We start from the raw sequence: 20,539 nt of genomic DNA, 5'->3' as shown, positions 1-20,539 counted from the left end.
TTTCTAACACATATTCACTGTCTAAATATTGACAAATATTTGTTAATGAAAAACTCAGAAGAAAAATTCAAGTCACCTCTAATATGAACTTGAGAGGTTACAGTGGCTATGAAATATGAGCACAAGTTTATACTAAAAATAAAAGTGCCATAAGAGCCAGAGTGAAAGCACAAAAAATGAAGGAGACTGACTTTAAATAAAGTCAGCTGATATTTTGGTAGTGTACATTTAACTACCTGTTATTTTTATAACAACAAACGCTATTTTCAAATCCCCAGAAAGAGGCAACATTATAATGTGTAAAAGTGAGGCAATGTCTCTAGTTAAATCAGGCACCACTGTTCATGAAAAATGCTTTAACTATTTTTTCGGAAATTAAAGTTTTGCATGAACAACAGAGTTAGTTTCCTAAATGAAACATGAAATTCATCCTTAGGTAACTAAACACTAATATATTCATTTTAATTAAACAGATTTTAAAATATTTTTTCCAAAGAGAAGCCCTTTTAAATAAAGATAGCTGAGAATAAATTCCTTGTGAGCTACCCCAAAACAAAAGTCAGAGGTATCCATGCCTTAGTTTTAAAACTTAAGTTGCCAATAAAAATAGTGTGAACCTTTCTTTTTCTTAAGAGGTTAGATATTTACATAGTCACAAAAATTAAAGGAAGAAAAAAATTAAGTCTTGTAAATAAATTTCTTAAATTAAGGCTATGAAATTTCATATTTAAAAGATGGTAAATATAAGCTTTGATTGTGGCTAGCACTACCTTTGAAAAATATCTGCCAAATTATAACTATGGAAGGTTTCAAAAATAGCAGTAAAGTTCCTAACCAACTCAGAATTATCCATGAACTGAGGTAAATTTAGACATCTCTCTGTTCACTATTGTAAAAAAACATAATGTTCATTTATTAAGAATTTTAGAGTGTCAGCCACTGTCCCAAGCACTGTTTGTGCATTCTCTTACTTCTTACCACATTGTGAGATTATAAGAGCTTGTTATCCTCATTTTAATGAGGAATCTGGGACTCAACAAAAGTCACATAAAGGTAATTTGGCCATGACATCTATGGACCACAGCTAAGATTTGACCTCTAGCAGTGCTTTTAACCACTGTTGTATACTTTCCCTTAACCAATGATAAATCCAGTATTTTGAAATTGGCTGGGGCTATGTCAACACTGAAGAATTAAAAGCCAAAACGACCTTTGTAAATGATTACTCAAACAAGATTCATCCAGTGTTAAATGGCATGAGCCAATATCAGTACTCATTCATTCATTCATTTGTTCACTTATTCACAAGTTTTTTACTATATAACCATTACATGCTTATCAGTGCTTTAGATAAGCACTGTCAAATACAACTTACGGTGTTGAAGAAGAAATATGATCATTACTGTTCGCTACAATACTTGAGCATAAGTGTTGAATAGCTGAAGTGTGGCTAGTGCCACCGAAGAACTGAAATTTCAACTTTACTAAACTTAAATGTACATTTAAATGCAAATAGCTACACATGGCCAATGGCTAGCATACTAGATGGACAGCTCTAGACCCTGAATGCAGAGTTAACAAAATAGGCATGATTCCTATCTTCATGGTACTTACAATCTAATGGGGGAGCTGGCATGAAATAAATAAAATAATAAATATAACATTTCAATTTCTGCTAATTGCTTAGAAGAAAAAGAATTAGAAAAGAAATAGAAAAGTATCTCTAAGGATATAAAGTCAGACTGCATTAAACCTAGAAAAGAACTGAAAAGTATGGGACTGAAAGATTCATTCCGAAAATGTTATTTCGGGATTTTCTCACTTAAAATCTGGGATAATTAGTGAAGCATTACAACAAAGAATTTATGCATTTTTTGCAAGTGCTTTCAATGTTTCAGGACGGATGCAGAGAAACAGTACCCTGTTGGCAAATTCATGCAAAAATAATTCTGAATGAGAATGTTGTTTTTATAATCCTATTCCAGGTAACAATCTGAATTCAAACAAAAGAAAAGAAAAGAAAAAGGGGAAGAAGAATCCCAAAGCCTAAAGCAGTAAAATCTATAAAATGCTAACTTTAGGTGCTTCAAGTTTAAGAACCTGGCAAGTGAGAGAGGAACAACTGAATTACTGTTCCCATCTGAGTAGAAATAGGACTTTTTTACAGCAATATGTCCACTTTTGGAGCAGTGTCAATTTGTAAACCAAAAAAGAAATTTTTCCAGGAATTACATTCTTGGGTTCGAGCACCTGGAATTCAAACACAGCAAATAGAACTCTCTGTAGTGAATTAATAAGTGAAAAAACAGGTGCCTGGGTCAGTCAGGGAAGGGAGAATCACCCCAAACCTTCATGATCCTGGATCATATTGTGTGCATTTTTGTTTGGAAAGGTAAGATAGATCTGTTTGGGTAAGCAGGCTATTTGAGGTCTGAAGGAAGAGGAAATTTGAAGAGGGAATTATCACAAGGGCTGGTAATGCCACATTTGCATCTCTTTCTTTCCTTTCCCAAGTTCCCAACTCTAAGCAACTGGGAAAATGGCCCATAGACTGAGGAAGGCAGAGCAGACCAGGAGAAGCACGATCTGATTTAATAAAAATGTTCTGTTCATAACAAGTTTATTTTAATATTTCTAAAGAACAAGTTTATTTTCATATTTCTAAATAGACCTTCAAGTTAATTTCCAAGCTCTTTAGTAAATAAACTAGGTACCATTTAGCTAGCATACTCACTGTCCCCTATTGTAAGCAAAGCGATTTTGTAAAATCGATGCACTAAGAGAACTAAACTACTACTATGAATGCTAGTAGTAGTGACAGGAGGAGGAGGAGAAGGAAAAGGAGCAGCTGTAGCAGCCAACAGTGAGATAGCACTATGTGTCAGGCACAACTCTAAGTGCTTTACATGTATTTATTTTCTTTTAACTGTCACATCAAACTCATGAGGCAGAAACTATTACGATGCTCACAGTGTAATGAGTTGAGCTAGGTACAGAGTTTAATAACATGACAATGTCAAAGAGCTAATAAGTAGTTATATGTGGAATCTAAAAAAAAAAAAAAAGGTACAAATGAACTTACTTACAAATAGAAATAGATTCACAGACATGGAAAATAATCTTATGGTTACCAAAGGGGAAAAGAGAGGGAGGGATAAATTGGGAATTTGTGATTAATATATATATATATTACTATATAAAATAGATAAACAATAAGAACCTATTGTATAGCACAGGGAAGTATATGCAATGTCTTGTAATAACCTATAATAGAGAAGAATCTGTAAAAGAATATATATAACATGTGTATATTATATACATATTCTGAATCCCTTTGCTGTACACCAGAAACATCATAAATCAATTATACCCCAATCTAAAAAAAAATCTTTTTTTTGCCTTTTTGTCTTTTAGGGCTGCACCCGCAGCATATGGAGGTTCCCAGGGTAGGGGTCGAATTAGAGCTGCAGCTGCCGGCCTAAGCCACAGTCGAAGCAAAGCAGGATCTGAGCCTCATCTATGACCTACACTGCAGCTCATGGCAATGCCAGATCCTCAACCCACTGAGCGAGGCCAGGGATCAAAGGATGCTAGTCAGGGTCGTTAACTGCTGAGCCACAGTGGGAACTCCTAAAAAATTTTTAAAAAGCCCAAATAAGTATAGAGTAAAATCCAACCATTAGTCACAGGGGAAATATTGGTTAGACAGTTGATTTTTACCAAAAATCACATTCCATCTAAGTAGAACTAATGCGATTTTTTGCTTTTGCTATAAATTAATTACAAATCAGAGTGCATACATTTGTATAGAAAAGAATTAACAGTCTAGTTTACTTATAAAGAAGACAGAAAAGGACTGGAATCTGAATATTTATGAAATAAAGGCAGGAGATAATTGGGACTATTAGAAATAGTATCAAGACAAAGGCAAAGATAGTATCAGGATAAAAATAACGGGTCACAAAGTTCTAAAAGGGCATGACATCATCCCAACTTTTGTTCAGCAAAGTCCACGTCTGTTACAGGGTATTTCTCTATGTGAACACATTTCCAACTGTATAACTGCAATCAATAAAACCAGAATTGACTTTAATATCCAACTTCGAGGCAACATATGTATGTTTTTACAAACATGGGGGCATATGAATTACTATGAAAGAGAGATATTAAAAAGTACCCCCAAAAGCATTATGGAACTGTAGAGCTATTCCATTTTATCTCTATTAAACAAAATGAGCGCTCACCCATGCTGAGGTGAGGGCAGGAAGTGGGCAGCTGGCTCTTCTTGCTCTGCCATGATGACTGTGTCTTAAGGGATCTGGTGTTTACAGAGGGTGTAACCCTCTGTGTAAACCAGTACATGTGCTCACCTACACACTCACCTTGTCTTACTGAATTGAAAGTCAAGCCACTTAAATGGCTGCACAGTTTATTATCGGTTTATTTCTTGTTTGAACGCTTTTCTGATTAAGAATATTCCTCAGAATTAGGAACTTGGGACAAAGAAGGAAGAGATTAGGTGAAGTATCTAAAGAATACTGCCTACTGTAAATCTACTATCATAGAAAAAAATAAAAATCTTAAAAAAGGAAAAAAACAAAACAAAACAAAATGATACAGAATGGGCCCTTTTCCTCCAACTTCTTTGGAAAACATATTCTCTCAGAAACTTCAACAAATCAACTTAAAAACATGTGCTGCTTTTTCTAACATAATCTTATTTAGTTTTTACTGAATTTGATGAGAAAAGAGTTAGTAGTTCCCTCAAGCTCCTATGTGTCAACAGAGCTTAAAACTCAGCAATCTCTTCTAACAGTTTCAGTATATTAAACTCCAAGGGAGATACGTAATTATTTCTAATAATGTATACTTGTTTTGTCTGTTAAATTATTAGTAAATTAGTAAATAGTAAATTTTTAGTAAATTAGTAAATTAGTAATTAGTAAATTATTTCTAATAACATAAACTTGGTTTTATCAGTTAAATAGGTTTTAAACTCCACGTATTTGTGCTACGTAAGCAGTAAAAAATCTACCAATGATGAGTGTCAGGATTTTAAATGATCTCTTGGTGTTTTGATGATCCAAACTGGAATCATTTTAGAAGATCTGAAGATACAATCTGAACCGATCTAACATCACTGCCTTTTAAAACTTAATTTTTAAAAAAAATTACACTGCCTAAATCCAATCAAAAGAGCACCATCATTCTCCCAGATGACATCCAATTCTAATGCATAACATAGTACTCTTTTGTGATTTGGCCCTTTATCGCCATAAGGCCTGCTCTTTTTCACCAGCTCTGCCTTTCTGCTCCTCCCCAGCTCCCTCCCAGCACCCCCACCCCTCAGCATGTTCACATTGGAAGCTATGCACCAGCTATACTGCCCTATTTTTCAGACTTCTGCCTTCAAATTACATACTCTATCGGGAATAATCAGTCACTCCAAAACTTCCCTGCCACCTTTACCCAGCCAGTTCCAATTCAAATTTAGTCTTGTGAGGCTCTCCCTGGTTTCTCTAAAGCAGGCTGGATGCCTCTCTCCTGTGTTCCCACAAGGGTTGAGTCCAACACTGAGAAACACTTATCGCACAGCATTAAAACTTCTTATTTTCTTGTTTGTACTCAAGACTGTAAATTCCTCAAGGGCAGGGGCTAAATGGTTTTCTTGAATACCAAGTGCTAAGCATAGTTCCTAACATGTAGTCAGTTCTAAAGAAATGCTTATTCAATGAATGAAAAACTTAGGCTCATAATTATTTTTTTACTTGACTAAATGAAGATGTTCATTTCAAACCTTCTTATTAAGAAGAGTGAAGCAATGCTCTAAAAGCACGAACACTTTAGTAGGAAATATTTTAACTAAGTTAAAGAGTTACAAACAGAAAACATCTAGGTAGCATCGCAGGCTTCTAACCAGAGATACTCAAGGAAAAAGGTGGGTAGTGTCAACACTCCCAAATCCCACTAAAACACTGTCATCTATCTTCCTACCCTCCCATTCTGCCCTCTCTTATTACCAGCCACCTTCGTTATCTTCCCCAAATAGAGGGGGAAAATACACCTTCATGTAAACATATCTTCTCACTTCTCCAATTCCATCCCCTCTCTGATGGTAAGCCTCAGTCCTACCAGAGTCCAACCATTCTTTCTGTGAGAGGAAATATGGCTCCTGGACTTCCCACTGGAACATCCTAGATATCAGCTTTATTTAGACTTGTCCTAAGATCAGGAAGAACATTGAACACTTGCTATTCCTTGCTTTGCTAATAATATTTCTAACTCTTGTGCCCTTGGTCATGTCACTTAAACTCATAGGTTCCCAATTAGTAACTTATTAAGCTGGAAACTAGGGCATCTCCAAGAGCTCTCTGCAGGTACAAGGTCTGGTGCATTAGCCCAGTGAAAGCCATGACAAAGGCTAGCACATGAGCTCAGTGACCTGCTTCCTGCCATAAAATCTACCTACACAGACCATCTGACAGGACAGAGAAGAGGAGAAGAGCATCCTGTTTTCTCCTTGGTGAGGGTAGTCGTTCCATAAGTAACTTTGAGGACTGGCTAACCTCCATCCTCATAAACTCCAAGCCTGCCTATGAAGAACGTAGGTGACATGGGGATTTTGCCCATTTCTTTTTTACAATTCAACTGCTAAGAAGCCCTGGGAATAGCACACGGCAGCACACAGTAGCTTATAACTAGTTAGCTGGAAAGGATAAAATGAATTTCCCTGCTCTTCTAAGAACTGATCTCTTTCATTCCAGGATGGCAAAACAATTTTTTTTTCTTTTTGGAAACAAGTCTTTGAATTTTATGAGACATAACACTTGGTGTTTACAAGAATGATGATTAATCTCAACTGCCACTTTTGTCACCTCAGCAAGGGCGAGTTTTGCCAAGACCCACGTGACTGCTTCCCTGCCATGAGGGAAATAGGATGAAATTGAGTGGCATGCTCTTGTAATAACTGTGTGTGCCAAGATGGAAAATCAAAGACTCCAAGTGATCAAGGCTCAAATGCTCCAACAGTTTTACCCACAACAATCTCTCTAGGCTTCCACATTCTCACAAGCGCTCCCACCTATAAACCTTCACTAGCACCACATGCTCTTTGGCGTGTTTCTTGCACTGGCTCACCCGTGGGCCTCCTACTACTTTATACCAACCATCTAGCAATTGCTCAATTCCTCAATTCCTACTCCTTTCTTATAGTCTTCCCTGAACAACTCAACATTAGCAACAGCTAGTGATTTATCATGTTTAATACTGTTTTAGTGCAGCTATGAAGAACTTCTCTGATTTATTCCTTGGTAAATATGACACTGCTCGGGGGGGGGGGGTGGCAAACTCATACAGTCTTTGGCAAAATAATTCCAGTATTAAACTTGTACTCTGGAGAGTTTATATATGTGTGCTAAAAGAAAACGCCTAGCATTTTAGTGACCAGAGTGGAGATTATTACCAATATAAATTTCCTCTAAGAAGACATAAATAACCCCTGTCTGAATGCAAAATGGAAACTGATTTAGAAGTACAGAATTGATCTAAAAAGTTTTCAATGAATTTGTTTGGCATAATTTCTACAGCCACAATCAGATAAGACCCATGGTGCTGATTGAGTGGAAATATCAGTGAAAGCACTGTTATTGCTGTGGTCATGTATAAATGATGATTTTAAAACTGATCTGAAAAGCAGAAGTTCTGGTAAAAGTACGCCTATTTATATCAAGGAGGTTCAGAACTGACTCAGAGGAAAAAGTATTATCCTCTGACTCACCAAGACCACTTCCTGAAACACCCAATGTTTTTCTTGGAAGGAAGTATATACAAGTGCTATTTCTTTTAAACACTGATTAGACAAAATTGAAGTCTAACACAGAACAGACGAAAGACTTATATTTTCCAAAGCCAACCAGGTTTCAAAGTAGAGACCATTCCATAAACATATATTATCTGGTCATGAAAGGAAGCCTTTAAATACAGTCAAAAATGGATAATCCAAGTTATATTATAATGAATAAACCACAAATTACCTACATGTATACCTATCTTTTCACAATATAATGAGGAAGAAATAACTTTATAATTTTAGTCCACAAAATTAACTAATGTTTTTGACTTCAAAACCACATTTTTTTTCAAAGTAATTATTTCCTCTTCTCTGAATCACCCACGTGGCCAATATTTAATGATAATTTACAAAAATAATAAATAACACTTATTAAATGCTTAGATGCACCATACGCTGTTATACATTCTTGGCATGCATTACTTTATTTCATAACTGCCACTCCTCTTAGAGGTAGGTACTATTATTATCTCTGTTCTACAGATGAAGAACTGAGGCAGAGAACAGTAAAGAATTTTGCCTAATATCACATAGTGAGTACATGGTAAAGCCCCAAATCCAGGCAGATCAATGTAAGAGCCCAAACTCCCAGTTTCTACGCTATGTCTGTTGGGCGAACCCCCTGCCCATTACAATGCTTGTTAAAACTTAAAAACTCTTAAGCACACACAGATACACAACTCATACATATAATTACAAACATACACATACATATAAGCATTTCACATTTACGTAATCTACACCGAATTTATGTACGCCCTTCTTTATATGGGGGGGAGCGGGGAACGCACCTGTGGCATATGGCAGTTCCCGGGCTAGGGGTCAAATCTGAGTCGTGCCTGCAAACTATGCCACAGCTGCGGCAATGCCAGATTCTTAACCCACTGCACCGGGCCAGGGATCAGACTCATACCATCACAGAAACAATGCCAGATCCTTAACCCACTGCACCACGGCAGGAACTCCTATGTATGCCCTTCTAAGTAACCATTATATCAATAGGATTTGGGTACAAATAATACCAAGTCCTTATTTATTTATTTGCTTATTTATTTATTTTATTTTATTTTGTCCTTTTAGGGCCACACCCACGACACATGCAAGTTCCCAGGTTAGGGGTCAAATTGGAGCTGTAAGCCACTGGCCTACACCACAACCACAGCAATGCAGGATCTGCATCTGCGACTTATACCACACGTCATGGCAATGCAAGATCCTTAACCCAGGGATCAAACCCCCATCCTCATGGCTACACACTAGCCAGGTTCATTACTGCTGAGCCAAGACGGGAACTCTCCCAAGTCTTTAATCTAGAAAAACAATTACTTCGATAAGCTTTGAAACATTCCACTGTCCAGATACATTTATGTCGGTCTCACTTGTTTTTTAGTGCTAAATCTTTGGAAATATCTCACAGAACTACGAAAACACCAAAATGATACTGCCCTGAACACAGCCCTTGGGGGAGAAATACACAACATTTCCTTTTTCAAAATAACAAGCAATTAAAATGAATCTTGCTGTTTGTTTCCTCTTGAGTAATCTAGACTGGAAAGAGCTCAAATACCTGACTCTCTCCATGTTTTGCTCTCAGTAGAAAAATCGCCCTTTAACATGCCACATCAGCTAATAAGTGTTCGCTCATATTTATAACTGATTTATAGAAACTAGCTTAAATATTAAATGGCTGCATTTTCCTCATTCTAAACATTTGAAAAAGAAATTCTTCATTAGCTAAGAGGCAGAATAAGCCCTTTGAAACATCATGCCACTCTGACCTTCGGATGACTAAGAAGCAGTATAAGTAGGGGAAATTTATCCCAGAAGGGTGAAGCCCTTAAACCAACAGCCTCAGAAATATATTTTGTGTTAATGCCACTTAGGAGGTGCGCTTCAGCAGAGGCGCTCTTGGAAGCCTGCCTCGTGTGATTTGAGGGCCAAGACAGACTCCTCCTGCTTCCTTAACTTAAACCATTTACCCAAGAGACTCAGTGAATGACATTCCTACTGCTGGAAATTAATTGATTCTTTTGGCTTAAGCATTTTCATCCCTAGGAACCACGCTTTAACTGCAAACATTTCTGGGAATAATAATGTATTATGTCATTAACACTGAAGTGTAACTTATCAGATACGCTCTCCTAAGACAGGAGAAACCCAGGGTCATGTGAGCAGTCCCAAGGAAGCCAGAGCACCCAGAAATATAAGAAATCTGCACAAAAATGGAGTGGTAGCAAACTAGTGAAGAAAAAAACTTGCCTGCTGGATACTTTGTCTATGATAAGATATAGTCAGTTATTAATAATTGCTGAAATTATGAGAGGAATTCCAGCTTACGCACGGAATGATTATTAGAGGCAGACATTCTACCTAATGGGCAAAATCAAATAAGAAATTCACTCAGTTTTTTTTTGTCTACACCTACCAGGAGCTATGCTTCGCATGAGGGCCTAGAATAAACACCACGGTTTCTTTCCTTCAGGAGCCCTCAGTTGAGCAAGAGACAGACGCAAAGAGATGATTATGACGCAACTCAGTAAAGGCTACTGTCATGGTATGAACAACGAGTGCGCTGTGAAACCACCTACCTAGGGAAGCTGTCAGTAGGTTTCACCTGGGAGGAGACAGTAGGACCAAGTGTGGAAAGACACAGAGGAGTGTGTCAATGAGTATGTGGACGGGTAGGAGAGGACATTCCAGGCACATGCAAAGCACCATACAAGTAAGGATGTACGTGGGTTTTAGGGACAAGTGAGATATTCAGTGTGGAAGCAATACAGGGCATATAAAAAGGTGATGTGGCAGAGAAACACCTGACACCAGAATGTGAAGGAAACTGTGGATCATGTCAAGGAATGTGGACTTAATCTTTATGGAATCAGGAAACCAATGGAGGGAGTAATAGCCGTATTGCTAATTTTAATAAAATAACTATGGGGACATTCCAGAGGGCAGACTAGATTAAGAAGCAAAGTTAACTACTTTGGAGATAATTTTATCTGTTTCTTTCATTCCTCTGGGAATCTTCCCAATTGTATTCTGCTCTACATATTTTTTTGGAAAAATTAATATTCACCTATGTCATTCCCATCATTTCTTCAAACTTCTGAATTTCCAAGGAGAAGCAGGAAGACAGTTTAACTAATTTAAAATGTGTCTACCAACAACCTATAAGGACACAGCTCACATATCCTAGAGTTATTAGTTACATAAGAAACCCAAGGAAGCTATCTAATTCATCCTGTGTTAGACAAGTTCATTTTCAAAATCCAGAGACTTAAGAGAATTGAAGATAGGTTTTAATTTGCTTTTCATTTAAAACATTCTTTAATGGCGTGGCTGCTGTGGAAAACGGCATGGCAGTTCCTCAAAGAATTACACATAAAATTATCATTAAATTGGGTATTTCAGAAATTCGGGGTGTATACCCAGAACTGAAAGCAGGAACACCTATACCAATAATAACATTATTTACCAGAGCCAAAATGTGGAAGCAACCCAAGTGTCCATGGGCAGATGAATGGATAAGCAAAATGTGGTCTATACATACGGTGGAATATTATTCAGCCTTTAAAAGGAGGGAAATTTTGGAGTTCCCATCGTGGCTCAGTGGTTAACAAATCAGACTAGGAACCATGAGGTTGCGGGTTTGATCGCTGGCCTTGCTCAGGGGGTTAAGGATCTGGCATTGCCGTGAGCTGTGGTGTAGGCTGCAGACGCAGCTCGGATCTAGCATTGCTGTGGCTCTGGCGTAGGCCGGCGGCTACAGCCCGATTCGACCCCTAGCCTGGGACCCTTCATCTGCTGCGGGAGCAACCCAAGAAATGGCAAAAAGACCAAAAAGTAAATAAATAAATCAAAGGAGGGAAATTCTGATATATGCTACATTGTGGATGAAGTGTGAAGCCATTATTTATGCTAGTCACAAAAGATCAAGTACTGTGTGATTCTACCTAGACCAGATCCCTAGAGTAGTCAAGTTCATGGAGATAGAAAGAAGAATGGAGGTTTCCAGGGGCTGGCAGGTGAGGGGTGCGGGAAGGTGAGGAGTAGTTACCATCTAATGAGTTTGGAGTTTCTGTTTGTGAAGACGTTAAAGTTCTCAAGACGGACTTCGGTGGCAGTCACACAACAATGTGAATATACTGATTGCCACTGAATTTACACTAAAGATTATTTAAAGGGTTAATTTTATGTTATATACATTTTGCCACAATAATTTTTTAAAAAGTAACTGAGGAATGAATAAACCACTGAACATCTGTGAGCCCATCAAGTGAGGCTGCCTGGCCTATAAGGCTAGATCTTCCTGCAGCTGCCTCTGTAAGGAGGATGTACTTTTTTTTACTTTTTAAAATGAGCTTCTAAATAATCTAATATGGATACAAACTTTGAGGAAAATATCCACTGAAGAAAATAAGACACATCAGTATTCCTAAGAGGGTACACAAATAATTATATATATATAATTTCAAACTTTGAGGAAAACATTCACTGAGTAAAATAATACACTTCAGTATTTCTAAGGGGGTATATAAATATATATATATATAATTACATTATATATATTGAATATACACATATTCAGTAAAATGGCTTCAGAAGTCAAACTTTTAAAGTGATAAGATTTAGATTTTGCTTTTATAATTGATTAATTAGTCCAGTACTAAGTTCAATACCAAATATCAAAAGGAATTATAAAATATTAATGAAAATTAGGAAACATTTAAAAAGCATAAGAAACATGTCCATAATTGTAAGAAAGTTATTATTAACCTGATGTCTTATGGCAAATTAATCGTTAACTGCAGAAGTTAGTTCCTGGAAAAAAGCCAAGTCACAATGAGGCTACCTAACTCAGGAATTTTAAGACTTAAGAAAGAATCTTTAAAAATAAACAACCAACACTGTAAATCAACTACAATTTAAAAAATAATAAATTAAAAATAAAATAAAATAAACAACCAGAGATTTCCATATGCTGCTACTACCAGTCCTCCTCCCAATAAACCTTTGAAAAACTTATATTATCTTCACGGGGCAAGGGGATGTCTTTCTTCCTCGCCTACAACTCTTAGCAAGTTTTTTTTTTTTTTTTTTTTGTCTTTTTGTCTTTTTGCCATTTCTTGTGCCGCTCTCGCGGCATATGGAGGTTCCCAGGCTAGGGGTCTAATCGGAGCTAAATACCTGCCAGCCTACACCACAGCCACAGGGACACCAGATCGGAGCCGCATCTGCAACCTACACCACAGCTCACGGCAACGCTGGATCCTTAACCCACTGAGCAAGGCCAGGGATCGAACCCGCAAACTCATGGTTCTCAGTCGGATTCGTTAACCACTGAGCCACGACGGGAACTCCTTAGCAAGCTTTTAACTCATCTGCCAGCCAGTATTTCTCTTTTTGTAAGAAAACAGACTTTGGACATCCAGTAAGAAATTCCTCAACTTTCACATTAAACCCCCACAGTCTGATACCATCACCTAAAGTTCACTGAAGTTTAAGCTTAAAGAAAGAGCACAAAAATTCATTATTGGATTCTTGTATAATCAGCTGTACATGTTTTGTTTTTACCACTTATGGCTACTTTTTCTCTCAAAAGCTAACATGTCAGAATAACCCTGAAGTGTTTTCTTTCCTTCTGTCTCCAATTCCTATTCTCCTTTTCACCTAAAGTCACCCTCTCTTTCCTTAATTTTAAACCCCTATTTCACCTCCATTTTACAATAAACATCATATTAAACGCCCCTTCCATGTCTACTACAACTCTGTTTCACCCACTTGGGAAATAAGGAACCACCTCCCCTTCTCTTTCCACTTGAATTCCTCAACGCACCCAACTTGTAAGTGAAAGGATCGCAAGTTAGAAGTTCAGATTTGATTTTGAAAAAATAAGCTCCACAAACAGGAAGTATTTAACTATTTAACTTATTCATTAAACCCCTCAGCCTGATTACCATATGTTACTTGGTCCCCGTGATTCCCCCAGAGAGCCTGGGATCTAGCGTTCTCACAGGGGAACACGCTCCCCTCTGGGTGGCTATTTTGAGTAAAATAGCTGAGTATCTTCATTCTATCTCAGCTTTCGTCCTGGCACTGCAATAAAGCAAATTCATTTTTCCTTCTTGGGCTGAAGCAGTCTGCATTCCCTTTTCCTGTCTTCACTGTGCAGACTTTCTCCAGGTCAAGCTCCAGATACTCTGACAGCAGTTAAGAAGGTTTGGGAAAGCTGGGCTGCCAGTGGCCTAGAGTAACCTGGGATTACAAACGGTCTGAGAATTTGATCTAATGAGGTGACCTTCAGAGAGGAGGGTAGTAGTCTTCCACCAGGCAACCCCCTTACAATTACCACCATAAATTTCCCAGTGAAATGTCCATTCATTCTTTGTCCACTGAGTGAATCTTGCTGAGAGCTTACTGTGTGCCAGTAGGTATGTTTGAGGCTGGAGACAGGATGATGAACAGGTATAATTTCTGTTCTCAGAGTGGTTAGGAGATACAATGGCCTTCTTTTTCTTTTTCTTTTTTTTTCTGGCCATGCCCATGGCATGTAGAGATTCCCCGGCCTGGGGATCAAACCCATGCCGCAGCAGCAACCCCGGCCACTGCAGTAACCACACCAAGTCTTTAACCCACTGCACCACAAGGGAACTCCTACAATGGCCTTCCTTGATAGTCCCTTAAATATACTAAACTCTTTCCATCCTCAAGGCCTATCATGATCTGGAATAATTATTCTCCTTGTCTTTGTCTGCCTAACTCCTGTATCTCAGCTTAAAAGACTCTTCTAGGGAAGTATTCCTCTATCCTCCCCCTTACCTTCCCCATCTATATTGGATTCCTCGTTACATGTTTTCACTGAACCCCAAAATGTTCTTCAGAAAATCTTACCATTAGACATATGGGCTGGTATTTGTTTAATAACAGGTTTTTCAAAAATAAACTGCTACCTGGTATATTTATTATTGAAGCAGAACAGATTTTTCTATTTTGTACACTTTATATCAAAAATATTTTGTCTCATCTTTCTTTTAGGTGAATTTTAAGTTTTTAATATGAGACTTGAATTTTTTGTTCTTCACAATTTCTCTATAAATCTTTATATAATTTATCCAAAAAATCTTCCTTCAAATGCAATTTTTATCATAAAATTACACAATTCTCTAATCTGTTCTATTTTGTGTATGTACAACTTCTGCGGTTTTTTAAAATATTTTATATACTAGTTAAAATTACTACAAATGTCCATACCTGATATCTAGATATTTTCAAGCCAGACTTTTGATTAAACTATACTAAATATATTCTTATCTGGAGAAACCCAGACAAATATGAATCCCACTACTTAATAAAGGTGGAGGCTTACTTAGCCCCTAGCTTCCTCATTTGTAAAGTAGTTATGAAATCTTTCAAGGGCATGAGAAATAAATGTGAAGTATACAAAGTCCCTAGCAAAATACCATACTAAATAAATATCATTGCTTCCTACATGGGGGGGGGGAAGTGGCATGGTAAAAAGGTACATATTTGAAAATGTAGTTTTCTATGAAATACAATAATAATTTCCACTACCTAATCCGATTTCCTGTAAGAAAACAAGTCTAATTTTTTCTGCTCCATGGGCTATAGTTCAAGGCAGAGGTTTGCAAACTTTCTGTAAAGAGCCAGGTTGTAAATATTTGGGGTTTAGGGGCCACATACGGTCTCTGTCAATATTCTTCATTTTTGTTTTTATTCTTAACAACCTACAAAGTATGTAAAAACCACTCTTCGGCTCATAGAAAATAAAGACGGCACCGTCTGCTAGCCCCATGCTTTGAGTTCACAGATGCTCATCCATTCCTTATCCAATTACCTGTATAATACTAGGCTCTTAACACTCAACTGAAAAATTACTCTCTTCTGTGATTGAAACCTTCATTTTAACAAACACTAATTAACATAGCTACCTTGAGAAAAAGAGACACATCACATGTTATAAAAGAAGTATTTTCAATAAAGCCTTTTGAAGCTTTCCTCTATTGTCACTTCTCTCTTTCCTCTGTTTTTTTCTAAACGTACTACTAATCCAGATTTACCGTATAACCAATTTATGCTCATGACCTCAGATTTCTCTTACCATAATCCTGAGTTGGAAGTGGTATTGGCTTGAGGTCCTTGATGAGACTCTGATTAGGCTTCTCATACCGTAGAGTTAGAGGCCCTCATTCTCCATTAGGCTCTGTCCTTTTAATTCTGATATACTATTATAAAGTCACTTCTCCACCCCCAACTTCCAAAACAATCATTTCTTCTTTTCCCTTAGTTCAGCTCTCCTGATCCATAACTGTCCAGTTTTCCCCCCTTGTCACATATAATTCCAATGGAAAAAATTCTGAATTAGGTGTTAGTTACAGTTAATTACTGTTAACTATTCTGCCTCGGATGATCTGTGCATTTCTTAGCTTGAGTATTTTTGTTTCTCCGTCCATCATAGGGGTCAAAACAGTCTGTGATACCAATCAGATGCAGTTAAGGGCAGAGGAAATAACATATATGGAAGTGATTTATTTATAATCTACAAAGTACTCTAGGAAACCACTGAGAGCTCTGGTTCAGAAGTCAGATGTGATTCAAGACCTGGCTCTGCCATGTATGTTTATGAGTTATCAACCTTGGGCAAGTTAATTAACCCCTCTCAGCCTCATTTTTCCTCATCTGTAAAATAAAGACAGTAATAACATCTACTTTATAGGGTTTTGTGAGGATTACATGGCCTAATCCATGCTAGGTACTCACCATAGTGCCAGGCACATAGTAAAGACTCACAAAATGTTAAACATAACTACTAATAAAGGGTAAGCCAGCGAGGGCACTGGCCTTTTATGTTAACTTCTCAGTCTCTACTGCTTCTGAGCAGATCTTTTTATTTCCACGGGGAAATTTATGCCCTTTTTCTACAACACTGGTTAAACAAGTTCTCTGGCATTTTTCTCTGTTGCACTGTGTTCCTCTTACAAGGATCATTTAATATCTCTCATCCTTCAAAAGACAGGAGAGGGAGGGCAGAAATGAAGGAAAGAAAAAGAGAGAGAGAGAACTGAGAACCGTCACTTCACACCCACGTCAGCAGGTTATCAGTTAGTAAGGTCAGTTCTGTTATGATGCGAAGTATACATTCCTGAAAATCACGATGCTATGCAGAATCATGTCATGAAAACCACAGCACTTAGGGGGAACATGGCCATTAGTGACATACGAAACAGAAAAGAACCAGATCAAGACCCTAGCACAGTTTTTCATATGTTAAGTAGCTCTAAAAGATAAATAAAAAACTGTAATAAATACAGGGCCTTACCTTGCAAAAGACCTGAAGTCTGCTTGTGGAAGTGGGTGTCCAAGGGTGGCAGCTTACAAGTTATTGTGCAATGGTAGAAGAAGGGTTATCTGAATTGGAGGGATAGCTATGAAAGGAGATATGGGCGGCTGTGGCTCATGACAGGTGGTGAAGTCAGGGAGTGGGGAGACCTCTGAGGTGTGTGCATGTGCGTGTTGTCTATCCCTATGCGGCTCAGCTCAGCTAGGTCAAGTGTCCTGTGTCCACCTACTGTTTCTCAGATAAAATGACACAAGACAAATGTGAAATTTACCTTGCACTCAACTTGTTCTCTACTATCAATAATGTGGGGATAAATTCTCACTTTCAAAACAAGCATGATAGCAGAACTGACTGGATGTATGCCCAAATGGTGAACTCCCTAAACACATTCTCTGACTCAGAACTGCAGTCACTAGTTTAAAGTCTGTGTTATCATTTAATCTCCCATCAGCCCAAAGCATTTACCCAGAAAGAGCTGTTCTCTCCTTGTCAGTATGGTGCTACCACATATGATCTAAAGCCTTTAGTTTTGTTTTGTTTTGTTTGCTTTTTAGGTCTCACCCGCGTGCACGGCATATGGAGGTTCAGGCTAGGGGTCAAATCAGAGCTACGATGCCAGCCTACACCACAGCCACAGCCACGCAGGATCCCAGCTGCGTCTGCGACCTACACCACAGCTCGTGGCAATGCCAGATCTTTAACCCACTGAGCGAGGCTAGGAATCAAATCCGCAACCTCAACCTCATGGTTCCAGTAGGATTCATTTCTGCTGCACCACTACGGGAACTCCCTGATCTAAAACATTTCTTAACTGCATCTTGATTGTTTGCTCAGCTTCCTCTGATGGGCCGAGCTCTGATTCAGACAGACACACCATACTTGTTTAGATTTCTACTTGATGCCCTGTCCCCATTCGTTCATTCCAAGGGAGGAGGAAATGCCTGGTAGTCAGTACACACTGCCATGGTATTTCATTCATTCAGTACGTTTTTAATAAGCATCTACAAAATACATGGAAACAAAGGAGATATAAGATGAAACCACATGCAACCTATCATAGTAAGAGATCGTTTGAATTCAGTGGATCATTTAAAGTCAACGTTATATAGGAGGGGTAAAATATTGTAACACAGATAGAACATGAAGCACCTTAAAGAAATATAAAATTCCAAAACCCATTACTTTCCATGTTGGAAGAGGGAACCAGGAGAAATATCATGGGCATGATTAGCAGACCTTAAGGAAGAGATAAATTTTGAATAAGAGGGAGAGACTTCCTTTATTTTATTTTATTTTTTTTCTTTTTAATTGTTATGTCCTCAATTCAATTTTTTTCTACTGTACAGCATGGTGATCCAGTTACACATACACGTACACATTCTACAGAAATAAAAACAAAAATAAACACAATGGGACCTAACCAAACTGACAAGCTTTTGCACAGCAAAGGAAACCAAAAAGAAAACAAAAAGACAACTTTCAGAATGGGAGAAAATAGTTTCAAATGGTGCAACTGACAAGGGCTTAATCTCTAGAATATACAAGCAATTTATACAACTCAACACAAAAAAGCCAACAACCCAATTGAAAAATGGGCAAAAGACCTGAATAGCATTTCTCCAAGGACGATGTACAGATGGCCAACAAGCACATGAAAAAATGCTCAACATCACTGATTATTAGAGAAATGCAAATCAAAACTACCAAATCAAAACTACCACAAGATACCACCTCACACCAGTCAGAATGGCCATCATTAATAACTCCACAAATAACAAATGCTGGAGGGGGTGTGGAAAAAAGGGAACTCTCCTGCACTGTTGGTGGTAATGTAAGTTGGTACAACCACTATGGAGAACAGTATGGAGGTACCTTAGAAATCTATACATAGAACTACCATATGACCCAGCAATCCCACTCTTAGGCATATATCTGGACAAAACTTCCCTTAAAAAAGACACATGCACCCGCATGTTCATTGCAGCACTATTTACAACAGCCAAGACATGGAAACAACCCAAAGGTCCATCGGCAGATGACTGGATTAGGAAGATGTTGGAGAGACTTTCTAATTGTGGCATGAATGAAGAAAAAGGCAGGAAACAGGTGTAAATCATCAAGATCAAGACGTGTGGGCCATAAATAGAGATGCATGACTACAAGTGATAAGTTAGGATCAGACTTTGAATTGGATAGTATAGGAGATGGAAGAGCCACTGACGATTTTTAACTAGAAGATATAACATCAGCTGTGAATGGGCAAAAGGAAGCCTGGCGGGCTTTGAATAAGTTGAGAGACTTCATTCAGCCTCTTTGGATGCCAAGCAGGAACGGCAGGAGGGCTGCCCCCAGCAACAATCCCAGGCTTTGTGTCCAGGATTGATATTCATGGCTCTACTTAATGGATACTAACTGTGTCATTTGGTCTGGCAATCTGAATTAAAAAGCGGAAAAAAAGAAAATTACCTACAAAAGGAGGGAAAAGGTTTTTTTTAAAGAAAACAAAGAATACAATGCAATCTGATAGCAATAATGATAACCTTGTCAGGTCTGACCATTAGGATCATATAATTAAGGAAGTTAAATAATATGGTTCTGAATTACATCTAAAAATTTGACACAATGTATTTTAATACTCAAGAAACTGTCTGCCAATGTTCCTAAAATCAGGACAAATGTTCATGCGAGATTTACAGCAAGCTTAAAAAATATATATGCATTTCAGCTTAGATTTTATATTCCCAAGTATAAAGAGACCATATTTTACAAGTTGCTTTAACATTGTAGAAAATATATTGAGAATTAAAACTACCACAAGTTTCTTCTAATCAAATTCCCAAACCTCGTGAATATATTCTGTATACAAATCCAGTGTATTTTAATTAAAATAAGAAGTACAATTTTTCATATGGCCGATAAGTCTATTTTAAGTGTTTCCATGTCGAATTAAACAGTTAAAAACATACAGAAACCTCAACTCTTAAAAAAAACCTCAATTCTTAAAAAAAATTTAAGAATACTTAATTACTTAATTAAATCAGAACTATCCTATAGAGTAACTGATCAAAAGAAAAGATAATTTACTTCTACAATGGAACTAAGCTATTATTTAAAAAATCTAAAATACAATGAGCTGACTTGAAGTCTCCTTAAACTCCAAGGTAGTTCCCTTAAGCAAACTTCATACCTACCCTGATGAATTAATGACACATGATTTAACTGAAAAATAAACTAAAAAGGCGACCTCTCTACACAATTTATTTCAGAATTATTTAGATAGAAAATGAGTCTAAACATTTTACCCTCTCCAAAGTCATTTCCTCTTATAAGCA

The 20,539-nt window shown here is 37.5% G+C and overlaps 1 protein-coding gene and 1 long non-coding RNA gene across 26 annotated transcripts in view; one reads left to right on the top strand and one right to left on the bottom strand.

Moving 5' to 3' along the window:
- The window catches only part of EPS8 (EGFR pathway substrate 8, signaling adaptor), a 268,177-nt gene that overhangs the window by 84,175 nt on the left and 163,463 nt on the right, over positions 1 to 20,539 (bottom strand). The gene's annotated exons all lie outside the window — the stretch shown is intronic.
- LOC146403398 (uncharacterized) lies at positions 6,778 to 18,678 on the top strand. The gene is made up of 2 exons (XR_014803814.1): positions 6,778 to 11,458; positions 13,242 to 18,678. It is a non-coding gene; the product is annotated as an uncharacterized LOC146403398 (long non-coding RNA).

This window comes from Sus scrofa, chromosome 5 (assembly GCF_054392235.1).
Source record: "Sus scrofa isolate SSC_HxYL_T2T_F1_AM1 chromosome 5, Sscrofa_HxYL_maternal_Yorkshire_Landrace_v2.0, whole genome shotgun sequence".
Classification (NCBI taxonomy): domain Eukaryota; kingdom Metazoa; phylum Chordata; class Mammalia; order Artiodactyla; family Suidae; genus Sus; species Sus scrofa.
Note: the sequence above shows the minus strand (reverse complement) of the source record. Positions and strands in the feature narration are given on the sequence as shown.